General features: G+C 41.1%; 1 long non-coding RNA gene across 1 annotated transcript; it reads right to left on the bottom strand.

Annotated features, from left to right (window-relative positions):
• Nucleotides 1-7,012: 7,012 nt before the first annotated feature.
• On the bottom strand, nt 7,013-11,804 carry LOC146402948 (uncharacterized). Its single transcript, XR_014808265.1, has 2 exons — nt 11,306-11,804; nt 7,013-11,214 (listed from the first exon to the last, which is right to left on the bottom strand). It is a non-coding gene; the product is annotated as an uncharacterized LOC146402948 (long non-coding RNA).
• Nucleotides 11,805-13,921: the final 2,117 nt, after the last annotated feature.

Below are 13,921 nucleotides of genomic sequence, written 5' to 3' on the forward strand. Positions count from 1 at the left end.
TCTTATGGTTGATTCTGAATCAGCAAGTCATGTAAAACAAGGAAAGAGACAGCAGCCAGAACCTGCTGCCAAGTTCCCTGTTGTTGGGAGGTGACTGTGGGGTTCAGGCAGTGTCAATGAGATCAAAGTCCTCATCTGGGAAAGATAAGTTTTAATAGACTTTGGGAGGGACATAAGGGCAGATAACTGCATTACTCCAAAGCATGAGATCTGGCATTTGTGTTCCAGTTACTCAGCATGAATTTGGCTAACAGCAAAAGAGTTGGTGTACCCGCAGAAACACATTGGCTTTGGGCACCTCCTGGTACCTTTTGCTAAGGATGGCAACCTTTTATCCAAGTATCTAATCACTGCATGGTGCCTCTGCCGATTGTCCCACATATAGACAAAATGCTGCAGTTACATATATTTTGTACATTCATAGGATTAGGAGTCAATCTTTAAGAAGACTCTCATGCAGATGCTAAATGAGATTCTTGAGTGTCTTTTGAGCCAATATACCTTTTAACTGTGTCCATTGTATACACAGACTTCTGTGGGCACCCTGAGGCAGTATCTTTCAAGTTCATTCCTACCCAGTTGGTTCAATTAGCTTTGAGATTTTTATGTCCATTTCTAAAAAGCTTAATTGAGGACCTTTCCTTAGAATAAGAACAAGTAAATGATGTAAATGCATTGTAACCATCAGTCAAATTCATCCAAGTTGAGTACTGAAGGAATCCCTAGATCTGATTGAAACATGCAATACAGACGAAGCCTGCGTCTATGGCAGGCAGTGTCCTGTGTGGCTCCTACCTCAGTCTTGATGGGCTGTATATATCCTTTTGTTCATGACCTCCTCTCCTGGCGAAAGTCTTCAGAGTCTTATTGAAGGATTATCATTGCTTTTTCCCAACCCCTTTCAGGAGGAAGAGTAGCTTCAGCCAAAAGAGCCTAGGTCTAACAGTCAATGCTTTGATCATAAAACCATTTATTGACAGTCTCAATCCAAGTCTTTATGTAGGAACTAGAGACATTTTCATACTTTGAAAATCCCAAATGAAAAATCTTAGGCTTCCTTTTTAAACTCAAAGTCACTGGGCATGGATAGCCACTTAATATGTAACTGATTTCTCCCTAAAAGAGCCCCAAAGCTAGAAGTTATATCACACCAACATCTACCACTATACCGAATGATGGGACAATCCTAAATGTGTTGCTACCAAGGACTTCCCATGTGGCTCACAACATAACTACTCAGTGTTGCTTCTACAGTAAATGTGTTTCCACCATGGAGGAGGAAATTTCCAGTGTATTACTTAGAGTAAGTATGGCAGAAGAGTTGCCTTCTTATAAGCAAATTCATGGCAACCTGGAATTTGGACCTATAACAAGCTCCCCTGGTGGGTGTTAGGATGACAGCTTTGAGAATTATTGCTGTGATAAGTAGCTGAAAGCCTGGAATAGGGAGCCTTGTCTGGGGAAATAAGAGATTTTACAAGTGCCTGAATAGACTCCTGTGCAATTGCCAAGTCCTGAGCCTGAAATAGTCATGTGCTGACCAGGGGTCTGTGTGGTGGTGAAGTGGCTGAAATTATAAGGGCAACCTAAGTGTTGTGTGGAGTCTTCGGAGGGTAACACTTGGACAGATCATCTAAGGGACAACTTCTATCACTGACTGTGAAGTGACCATTTGGCTTGTTTGGCTAACAAGCAGGAGATAGAGCCATGTGGGTCATGAGTAGAAGAGATGCTCAGTGCCAGATGTCAGGCTCCTGAACTTGCTCTTGGGCTGACTTAATGTTGACTTGACTTAGGAACCATTTTGAGAACATCCTTACTTGAGCCCAAAATTCATCAGATTTCCAAAATAACTGTTTTCTTTGGAACCCAAAAATAATGTGACTGTGCTACCTCCAGAAGACTCTAGTCAATAGAGTCACTCACAGACCTTAAGTGGAGTCTTACTGCAAAGTTCATCTTGACTCTTCTTGGGGGAGGGAGGGATAATATACCTAAGTTTTGACTATTCTCTTATTTCCTCTCTGAAACATTCAGAACTCTCTTAATAGCTTTGATCATAAATATGTAACTCCCTGTATCAGCCAGGAGAGTCTGGGACAGGTCCATGGTCTTCAATCCCAGAGAGCTTCTGCTGTGTGGGCTCTCCATTTCCCAATCTCAAATTTCTTCCTTGTTGATGCTCACTAATGTGAACTTGTATACATCTCCTTGATGTTCTAAAATCATGGCTTTCTAGTTTCTATACCCTCCAGGCCTGGAAATCTAGTGTTCTCCCAACTGTGGTTATTGCTTCCAAGAGTACCTGAACGTCTCTGCTCCAAAATACCAGAAACAATACTTTTTCCTCTAGTCCTAAGCAGTGTTGATGCCTGAAACAAGCCCTACTATTTCTTAGTGAGGCTTTAATTGATTCAAAGTTCATATATTTGTAGCTTCTGATACCTAGTTTAGGATAAGAAAGGCTCATATTCAAAACATAATTTTTGAATCAAAATCCAAAACATAGGTCAGCTGCTCTTAATATTTTAATGCAGAATAAGCCTCTTTTTGACCTCAAGTCCTCTATTGCTATGCTTTACCAATCAAAATCAAATATGTGGCTGATAACCCTCCATTCAAGAAGCCAAGCTTCCTTGAAGTTGTGCCTAAAAGAGAAAGCCAGTGGAAATTTCCGTAGGTCATTGACCCTTCAATTGGGCGGGTAAGTTTAGACAAACCTTCATTCATAAACTTCCCATATCATACTGTAAATCACACAGCTTTTCTCTTGTTGGTATGCTTTTTCTGTTTGTCATTTTTAAGCAAATAGCAAATGTAAACCTCAATAGCTCTGCAGAGTTCTTTTAAAGCTTCTGGTCTAAGGCAAAACTGGCCTCCGTCTTCGCTTTTGAGATCCCATGTACCCTCCTCTTAACTGATCTAGTCTCTGAAGACTTTGGCTATTGAACCAAACTGGGATTTTGAAGAAACTAGTCAAGTATAAGGAAAACACTAAAGTGATGAGAATGCAAAGTATAATTCCTCCAATAGTAAATTTAGTATTTCTTAGAATGCATTCCTATAACTCTTGGAAGTTGAATAGTTTTGCCATGTGATTCTTGCATCTTGGACTAGAAACATTCCGTGAATAAACCACAAACATCACAGAATAGATTTGGTTTCAGGTGAATGTCAGAAGTGGCATACTCACTTTTGTTCCCCCCCAAAACTGGAGTCTAAGCTGTGCAGCCAGCATGGCAGGACTAAGCTTTAGATCTCTGAAAATGAAGATCTAGTATACACTGCATTAAAAGAGGCAGAGTGTATACTAGATGCTACAGATAGAAGTCGGTGGCCTTGCACAAAATACAAAGTTTCTGTGGATGGATGAAATTTCTGTTAACCACTGGGTTCCAAGGAAACAATTGCCCTGATATTCCCCTATTCCCTGTTGACATCTTGCTAAGACCTTGTCCTGCCCAAGCCAGATGGCCCAGCATTCCTATGTGGTAACTGCTACAGGTTACCCTCCTCACAGGGAATAGAAAGCAGATTACAGAGGGGCAGACAAATTATATCCAGCAAAGATACATATTACCTTTATGATAAGTGTTGCCAACTCTAGTGCAATTTTCAAGTGCACTTTTAGGCCCCCCTATTAAGGTAGCCATATGAGTGGACTTCAAATAATTCTGAAAAGCTTATCCATTCTTACAACCTGTTTCTGTCTTGAGCTGCCATATGCTATATCTGAAGTTCATAGTATGCTATTGGAATTAGTTTGAAAGAAATCCACGAGAAGCCACATGCTTGGAAACTTCTGATGGGCTCCTCTAACCTTTATTTCTATCCCCAAATTTTCATATCCAGGAAAAGACTTGGCTTCCTCTCTTTTCAACTTTGAGAGTATCTTAGCTTCTGGTCGTGATTGTCTTCATTGGATATAAAGAAGTCAGTCTTGGCATTAGCTTTCATTGATGGCTCTACATGTTTGTCAAAGCCTATATGTAACAGGGTTCACACAATAAAAATTGTGCCATCACTGTGCGCTTCGTGGTACACATTGGCATGTGGTATGCTATGCATTACATTAGTACTGAAACATCAGCCTATACTGCTTAATAAGGCCCATACTAGCCATAAATTTCAGCCACATGTACTAATGGGGTGGGGTGCTGATCATAAATCTCTGAATTCCAAGTTGGTGGCTGTCTTTTGGTGCAGGGCAGTAGTAGAGGAACAAAACCAACTAGCAATAAAGGTTTTTGGCACTAGTTCCTTTAATAGATTTATATCAGTTATATATAAAACCACTTGTTGAGTTCTGAGGTACCAGCTGAAACTAAAAAAAGTTTGTGCCTCAAGTTATATTAGGAAGTAATCCTTCACTGGTGATATTTGTTTGAACATTTTGCTCTTTTTTGCTCCTTCCCCCCCAGCACAGGACACCAATAGCCTATAGTGACACAGGGTCTTTGTCCTCAGAGTAGAGGTGGTTGTGTCTTATTTTAGGACTATATGAACCATTTACAGGAATAACTGAACTTGATGGATATAAATACTGCCAAGAAGCAACTAAGAGCTCATACTTGGTCCTTTAGTCTCCTGAGATATTGATCTGTTAAGGTCAAAGTGTCTGGAATAATCTGGAATACATAAGACATATGTACATAACTGAAATCCTGACAGGCTGAGATTAGCTCTGCACATATTTGGAAAATAGCATTCCTTTGTCAGAATTCATTTGACTTTGGTAGTTCTCAGAGAGGCTACTTTATCTTATCCCCTGTTAAAGATACCTTGGGTCCAAACTTGATAGCCGTTGCTTAAATCAGGCTTAAATCTGCTGTTGTCACATAATTCAGTGTGTCTTATTTTCTCTCAAAACCAAGAAGACTTGGGTTGGCCTAAATCTTCCCGGTCCTGATTGGGGGATGGGGGGATCCAGTGGGTCAGTGCAAGTTTGCTCGGTCCAGGACTTCATATGATCATTGCAAGCAATTTGAAACTTCTTGCACCAAATCTGAATAGCCTACGAAGCTGTGTCAGACCCGAGAAGGAATTAGATGTTCAAACATTTTATTGGGGTCAACATTTAAGAAAGATAAAAGGAAGGGATAAAATTGGGTATAAAGAACATTTACTCTGTTTTGTGGGCCTAACACTTGTGAAAAGAAGTGGGGTGGGAGAATTGAATAGAGAGGACTTAAGAACTGCAGTGCAGCTGGGAACGTTGCATCCAGCCCAACCCTGCTCCAGTCCAAAGACTGCTTCTAGGAGAATCTTCTTTGAATGGAAGTTGACAGGCTCTACTTCTCCCACAGTGCCCAGTTACTGAGTAGGACCTTTTGGGAAGAGCGTGGTTTCAGCTCAAACACTATAGGATCCTGGAGGAGCTGCAGCTGAAGGTCATTTTTTTCTGGAGGGGAGATTTGAGGTGTGTACCTCTGTGGCTGTGACATAAGCTAGAGTAGAAGACACTCTGTAACAAGAACTGAGTATATTAAATTAGACAAAGCAGCCAGACAGAATTTCTTGGCACAGAATAGAACATAAGGCCTTTTAAACTGAATGTACAGTTTAACCCCAAAGTCCCTGCCAACCTAGCAAGGAGAGAAGGATATCTGAATTGAGAATTGCCATTGGGATTCATCTTTATTGGGCTGAGAGGTCAAGCCTGTATATGAATTCTATGCTTAGTCACTGGAAGTTGCCTGCTCTCTAGAAGAGTTTTAACCTCAGGTGGCATAGTTCCCTGCAACTGAATTGAACCCTGGAGGAGCTATTGGTTGAAGGCCATCCACTGAGTACCTTCTCTGAAGATGGGTAGTAAGTCCATCCTCCAACAGAGGGAATCTGGGTCTCTCAGCGCCAGTGTCTCATCCATAGGGAAGATTAGCCAATGGCATAGATGGGAATACCTGCATCCATCATCAATGCGATGGTATCCAGGTAAAGTCAGTTAAGGCATTACAGTAGTTAAGCTTCAGTAAAACTACAAGGCTGCCACATATTTTGCAACAATGGGCCCTGTAATGTTGTGTCTGTCCAGCACAAATGGTTTAGTGTGTGTGGTAATAAAGCATATTCAGCCCACCAAGGACTTAGTCCTTAAATACTGATGACTTTGTATGGTGTAAAGTTGGGGTCAATTTTCCTCTTTCACATGGTCAGTGAGTAAGGCTAAACACATTTTGAACTCTTTCTAAATATTAAAGAATAACACTGGGTAGCTATACTTCACATAACAGGGTTTTAGTTGAGTCTGAAATTGGTCGGAAGAGCCACAGTTTTTGGAGACTGAGTCTGGAGCTGCCCCATTTCCTCCCTAGGATGGTGTGAAGTGGACCTTGCCCGAGTTTGGCTTCCTCCTGGACAAGCTACAGTCAAGCCCATGGTAGCAATTTTTTAAAGAAGTTATCAATGTTCTGAGTGTTTATTTTTTCTGAATCTGAAAGGCATAAAACTTAAAATTTGTCAAATAATGGTTTTGCACTCTGCATGATATGCGGGGTGGGGGCTGACCTTTATCTAAGACTAATAAACAGACATGTTTGTATAAAGGTCTCAAGATTATGAAACCTTGAGCTGAAGAAATATCATGGTGTGTTGACTTACATCTGATTAATCCAGAGCCTAAGGGGCATAGGAGTAAATGAGCTAGAACCTTGTTGGAACAAGGCTTGTGTTAACATTCCATGTTTATGGACATTTCTCTTCCTGCTCACTGTCTTCAGCACAAAAAGAAATACGGGCTGAACAATATACCATTCTTGCTTTTAGAACCTAGACATTTTTCTGAGGGGTATGTAGATAGTTGCAGGTCAAAAAAAGAAGTTGTGTACATTCAAGCGGAAACTCACTGCTTTAAAGAAACCTGTTACTGCTTCCTCTGCTAAGAGAACAGGTGTATTGCCAAGATCTTCCTGCACACCCTCGATGGAGCCTTGGGTGAGGTAACTCACAATTTAAGTGATAAAATCAAGCTGGGCAATGGTGTCTAGCAAGAAAGATCACCAACAGCATCCTCTTGTTTGTGTCCTTTTATTTGGCATTCTTCTCTTCATCCACTTTCAAATCAATTTCTGTAACACAAGACTTAGTCAATTTTCTGAGGTTTTTAATAAAAGAAAATATCAAGTTCCTTTTTTGAATAAACTCACATAGAATTTACCCTTTTAGAGTACAGAATTCAGTGGTTTTTAGTACAAAGTTATGACAGACACTAATCCCAGAATATTTTCACCAGTCCCCAAAAGAGACTATCATCAGTCATTTCTTGCTAAACCCAGCTTCTGCCAGAAATAGTTTAAGTATTTTCCTTGAAAGATGCCCACTAGTTTAAAGATGAATCAAACTTCTGTGCTTACTGCTTTTTTCTACATGACACTGCCTGAACAAATTAAAACTGTGGACCCTTACTCAACAAAATAAAAGTTGAAAACTGATCGAATGCTTGGAGTATAGAACATTGATATTTTTCTTGGAACATAGGACAATACGTGCCCATGTCACAGTCACTTTGCATCCTTTTAAAAGAAGGGCTTGCAAGCCAGTGGCTATATTTTCTGAAATATAAAGACCTTCAGCCTCTTTTCAGACTTATAAGGTCTGTAAGAGGATGAATCTTCAGGAAGAAAAAGCCTGTAACATCATGACATGTGTTCGTGGTAATTTCCTACTTCTTCCCCAAAGGGATCTAAACAATCTACTTGGGTTGACAACAATAAGTATTTGTTTTTCCCTGACATATTCAATGACTATTAAATACAATTTCCAAGACAATATTGATATTTGAAGATTGAAATCATAGTCATTGGTCATGTTGGGTTATATGTTGGGTGGATAATTGATTCCTAACAGATGGAGTACCCATGGATCTACTTAAAGGTCAATGTCCTTTTCTTACTGCATAAGGGCAATGAAAATGATCATTGTCAGAGCCCTAATACTATTAATTTGGGTAAGAATTATCTTCATAGAGGTAATCAAAGTGAAATTTCAATTCAGTTTTAGATGGGCACCTCCTGTACAAAGTTCTGCAGCAAGTCTATGCATGTACATGATTGCCTTCCTGAGGCTATGTCCCTCTACCTTCTTTCAAAATAGTCTGAAAGGACTGGTGCATCTGAACATTTTGAACACTAATAGTTTTCTATACTATATTGATGACACTATTTGGCCCAGATAAATAAGAAATGGCATATATTGGAGGAACACCAGATGTTGAGACTTAAAAAACACAGGGAGATTCAAGAGACTAACATTTTAATGAAGGTTTTAAGAGTCCAGTGGCTTGTAGGACACAATGAGACATAGCCTCAAAGTACAGGACAGTCTTCACCATGAAGAAAGAAGTACAATCTATGGCTGATAACCACTCTTTACATGCTCCCCTTCGTAATAACATTCTGGTCTGTGTATCAAACTATAGTGCTGCCTGCTTTGAATGGGGCTGAGGGTTGGAAAGGGCCCTTTTCCTTGGCTCATACATCCTGGCATATCTTAAGGCTCTGGTGCTATCTATTATGAAGAAAAATATTTACAATTAATGCTTCTCTGATAAAATTGCATGATAGGTTCTGATGCATTAGAACAAGGCCATGTCTCCTGTAACAGCCATACACTGTTTGAAAAATAGCCCTTGGTGTTCTGTTGAAGGGAGGTCCTTATTCCAGGACACCAAGGGGTTTGTGGCCACAAATGCCCAACCTGAATGGGGTTCTATGATTAACAAATTCATTTCGGGGAAGTTAGCAATAACTTACCATAAAAAAAGGAAGCAAGGAGGTCTGGGGAAGAGGCATGTGGGTGCACATATGGGAGAAGGCATATGATGAGGACCTCTTATTTACTACTCACCAGGAAAATATCTACCACAAAGTATTCGACAATAAGCTGGACAGAATGGTTCTTCCAGTTGACCAGTACCAGACTTATCATTCACCTCGACACTTTCACAATAAGCACATGAGTGGAGTATTCATGACAAAAGATAGACACTATGCATGCACTCAAAACCACTGACTCCCATTCACCAACGCTGGTCCCACTACTACTGCCTCCCAACATCCAAAATGCCAGCAACAGAATGTCAACATCTCTAGAGTCTAAATGGTCATTTCATGTCTTATTTTGACCAGAATATACACATTCTAGAGATAGGTTTGCCTTTCCTGTCAGCAGGGCCTTACCAGTATTCCTATGCCAAGGCCTATAGGGTATTGGATTCAGTGTCAGAGAATCCTACATATTACATGGAGCAAGAGAGCCACTGCATAACAAAGAAGCATAGTAGTGATCACTTGACCATGGGATTTACTGGTCCTGTACCATACTGAAAGACCCAGCACTCCAGCCTTGATAAGATGATGGAACAGCTCTTTTAAAGAATAACTCAAATTCCAGCTTAAAAATGACTCATCTTAGGAGTTCCCATTGTGGTACAGTGGAAACAAATCTGACAAGGAACCATGAGGTTGTAGGTTTGATTCCTGGCTTCACTCGGTGGGTTAAGGATCTTGTGTGGCTGTGAGCTGTGGTGTAGGTTGCAGACAGTCTCGGATCTGGTATGGCTGTGGCATAGGCCGGCAGCTATAGCTCCAACTGTACCCTAGCCTGGGAACCTCCATATGTCACATATGTTGCCCTAAAAGACACACACACACACACACGAAAAAAAAAAAACTTCTCTTGGAGAAAGGTTTTCACATGCACTTTGGTGATGGGGTACCAAAGTCAATCATTTTATGGTGCTAAATTGCCAATAGCTGAAGTACCTGGGCCCAGGAACCAAGGGGTAAAAGCAAAGGTGGCCTCATTTCTATCACTCCCAACCAACAAATACAGTAACTATTATTTGTACACCTTGTAACTTTGTAGTTTTAGACAGACTGGATACCAGAACAGCAATATTTCCATTAGGTGATAGAGCAAGAATCCCTTTACATCTTAAGCTATGGCTGTCACCTAGTGACTTAAGTGCTTGTGCTGAGAGATAAGTGGGCAAGAAGAGTTAGCATCCTGGACCTGATGCTTATCAGGAGAAGGAAGGGCTGCTCATACAAAATGGAAACAATAATTGTGGAAACTGCTGACAACTTGGGTGTTTCTTGGTATTGCCTTGACAAGTTGTGATAGCGAAAAAGCAACTGTAACACCTCAAGCCTGAGAAGGACAGAGTAACCAGAGGCAGAGGACCCTCTTGTTTCCTGCCAGCAGGGCTCTGTCTACCACTACTATCCTTGATGTAACTTCAGTAGCAAGAGTCAGCAGAGGAGTTGAGGATTCAGTGAATCTAGAATGAGTGGAGTTATAAATATCATTGGTAGCCTGGAGGCCAACTGCAGGGACTGTGGGTTATTCTAACCTTTCTGTTCTCCCTAAGGAAATAAGCCCAACAAACTTTGTCCAGACCATGTGAAACAAGTTCATTCAAGTAGTATAGCGATTGAACTGTAGTGGATGCTGTTGTCCCACCTGGATTCTCCCCTTTCATCCAATTCCTATTCAGGATTAAGCATGCTTTCCCTCCACTTCTGGAAATATTAGCTGCTAAAAACTTCTGGCTGAATCTTTATCTTGGCGCTGGCTGAAGAGCACTGTCAGCCCAAGATCATGCTAACTTCCAGAGCCAGCCTGCATTCAGTGACTGTTTAGAACAGAAACAAAAAATTTCAGGACTCACATTTCACTTTAGGATGACTCCGAAAGGCCATTCCAGGCCCAGAATCATCAGTAGGATAGACAAGGTCTTTGATGGTGACTGCATCATAGACCAGCTTCTCTCTCTGCCCAATCTTTCTTCGCCTCTCCTCCCTCAGTGGGCATTGTTTGAGAGCACGCCACAATAAACTTCTGGTCAATAAACTCCACCTCAGCCTGCTTTCTTGAGAAACTAATGTGTATCAAACACATGTTATGTTCTTTCTACCTATCATGTAATAGAATGACATTTATAGAAGGAAATCTTAATTGCAAAAAAGCAGTGTTTGAATAAGTTATCTACCTTAAAGATGGGCATTCAGGAGTTCCCGTCGTGGCGCAGTGGTTAACGAATCCGACTAGGAACCACGAGGTTGCGGGTTCGGTCCCTGCCGTTGCTCAGGGGGTTAACAATCCGGCATTGCCGTGAGCTGTGGTGTAGGTTGCAGACGCGGCTTGGATCCCTTGTTGCTGTGGCTCTGGCGTAGGCTGGTGGCTACAGCTCCGATTCGACCCCTAGCCTGGGAACTTCCATATGCCGCGGGAGCGGCCCAAAGAAATAACAAAAAGACCAAAAAAAAAAAAGATGGGCATTCAGTCAAAAGTTCTAATGCAATACTACATGGTAGAGAACAGCACTTGATGGCTGTTGACAATAGAATTAAAGGAAATTGTGTGATACCCAATTGTCAACTGTTTTAGAAAGACTACAGAATTTATTAACCAATTTCTTTTGTTTAATACACAGCGAGCTAAATTCTTAAACACTGAGGTTTCCCTTGAAGTTTCATTGTGGGGGCAACTGAGGGAAAAGGCATGAAAACAAATCACAAATTGACCTTCCTGAAAATATGGTTGAGAATGGATAAACAGGCAGGGTGGAATAAGGCACAGGGAAGATGATTGGAGGTCAGAAAAGTGAAATTATCAGTGAACTGTGATCACAGTTGAGCACCATGGCTCTTCAGAGGACACAAGTTCAGAAGAAGATAGGCCGGTAGCATTTCCTGAGGGTAGTTTTTGGCCCTCTGACATCACAAAAACTTGTACACAGGGCTAGCTGAATGGATAGATCTCAAACGTTTTGAACTGAGTGAGAACAAGCTCCAGTTTCCTTAAAAACCTTAAGAAATGGTTACTATAGTGAAGCATCCTATCAGGTGTGTTACTATAAGGAAGCTAATTCATGTTAAGTTTAAAATCAACTAAAAGCAAAGGAGGCAGACGTATTGTGCAAGTTGAGTGTCTCATTTTGGTGGGATACTGTCATGAACCTGTTCAAGATTAGGGTCTCTACAAGGCAGTACCCATGAAGAGTAACTTAGTTTAGAGATTGATTGAGAAGTAGGTTAGCCCATGCCTTGAAAATATACCAAGTTTTTGAGTTCCCATCATGGCTCAGTGGAAATGAATCTAACTAGCATCCATGAGGATGCAGGTTTGCTCCCTGGCCTCACTCAGTGGGTTAAGGATCCAGCGTTGTTGTGAGCTGTGGTGTAGGTCACAGAAGAGGCTCAGATCTGGTGTTGCTGTGGTTGTGCTGTAGGCCAGCAGCTACAGCTTCGATTTGACCCCTAGCCCGGGAACTTCCATATGCTGCCAGTGTGGCCCTAAAAAGACCCCTCCCCCTGAAAAAGTAAAGAAAACATACCAAGTTTCCTACTGGAAACCTTGATATAATTGAGAGAGGCTGTAACCTGATGTTGTGGTGCACCTCTCCAGGACAGGATAATGAGAGGCGAGGGGTGAGAAGTGAGTAGACTTAGCTATTGCATACATGGCATTAGTTTACCCACAAGAAAAGATCTGATTTGGGTGGGAATCTTAACTTTTTGTTTCCACACTTGCCCGGAGATCATTATCCTAATCTGGATAGAAGAATTCAGGAAGAAATAGGAACAGAATATGAAGGGTCTTGAGTAACCATTCTAACTTTGATAATCAAAAGCCCATATGTATTACCTATGTGTCACAGTAAATTTAGGGAGGGACGAAAAAATATAGCACTGAGAACTATATCTAGTCACTTATGATGGAGCATGATAATGGGAGGAAAAAAATGTATATGTGTACGTGTAACTGAGTCACCATCCTGTACAGTAGAAAGAAAAAATATTGGAGAAATAACAATTTTTTTAAAAAAAAAGTAATACATACAACCAAGGGTGATCCAAAATCATCATCTACACATGATCATATTGAAGACATGCCTGACAAGTAGAGAGAGTGCTTTTGCCAATGCTTGAGAAATTATAGTCACTGAATTATCCTTCTAAGCCTAGGGGGTGGGTATCAAAATCAAGAGACATGACAAAGAGAAGGGCAATTATATTTCTAACTCAACATGGGGATTGAGGAGAGTTGAGCAAGTAAGGTAACAAGTTATTTACCTATGGCTTGGGATATGACCTTCTGAATAGCAACTAGAGACCTCCCAGGGATTCACTTGTGCACGCGGGTCAGTGTCTGGTGTGTGAAGCCATCCAAGCTTGTGATTACAATCTGGAGGATGGTTGCCATTCCCTGTGCTCTTTCTATAGACACAAGGCAGTGACTTGAGGATTCTTGTGGCCACAACTTGAGTGTGATGAAACTATGGCTTGACTCATTTATAATAACACTGCAGTCTGGGTCACTAGTCCAGCGAGGACAGAGCTGGTTTTATGGATGCCTATCTTTCCCATACTTCAGTAGGACTCAATCTCCTGGACAGGACTGGTACAAAGGAACATCTTTGGAAAATATCACCCTGCTAGAAACAAACTTACATGATAGCTAGATTAACTGCTAATGATGGTACATAACTGACAGTGTCTGGTTCCTTGACTGCAATTCTTTTGGGATCTCCCCAAATATTTCTCAAACATATAAATGGGCTCTCATATAACATATTATAGGGGCTCAATTGGAACTTACTTTTATGGGCCACCCGCATCTGAAGTAGGGAACCTATGAATTATTTTAGTAAGGCTTTTTTTTTTTCCCACTGTACAGCATGGGGACCAAGTTACACATAGATGTATACATACTTTTTCCTCCCTTTTTTGTGTTGTGCTTTAAGTATCTAGACATAGTTCTCAATGCTACTCAACAGGATCTCTTTGTAAATCCATTCCAAGTTGTATCCGATAACCCCAAGCTCCCGATCCCTCCCACTCCCTCCTTCCCTCTCCTCCCAGGAAGCCACGAGTCTATTCTCCAAGTCTGTGATTATCTTTTCTGTGGAAATGTTCAT

This window comes from Sus scrofa, chromosome 6 (assembly GCF_054392235.1).
Source record: "Sus scrofa isolate SSC_HxYL_T2T_F1_AM1 chromosome 6, Sscrofa_HxYL_maternal_Yorkshire_Landrace_v2.0, whole genome shotgun sequence".
Classification (NCBI taxonomy): Eukaryota; Metazoa; Chordata; class Mammalia; order Artiodactyla; family Suidae; genus Sus; species Sus scrofa.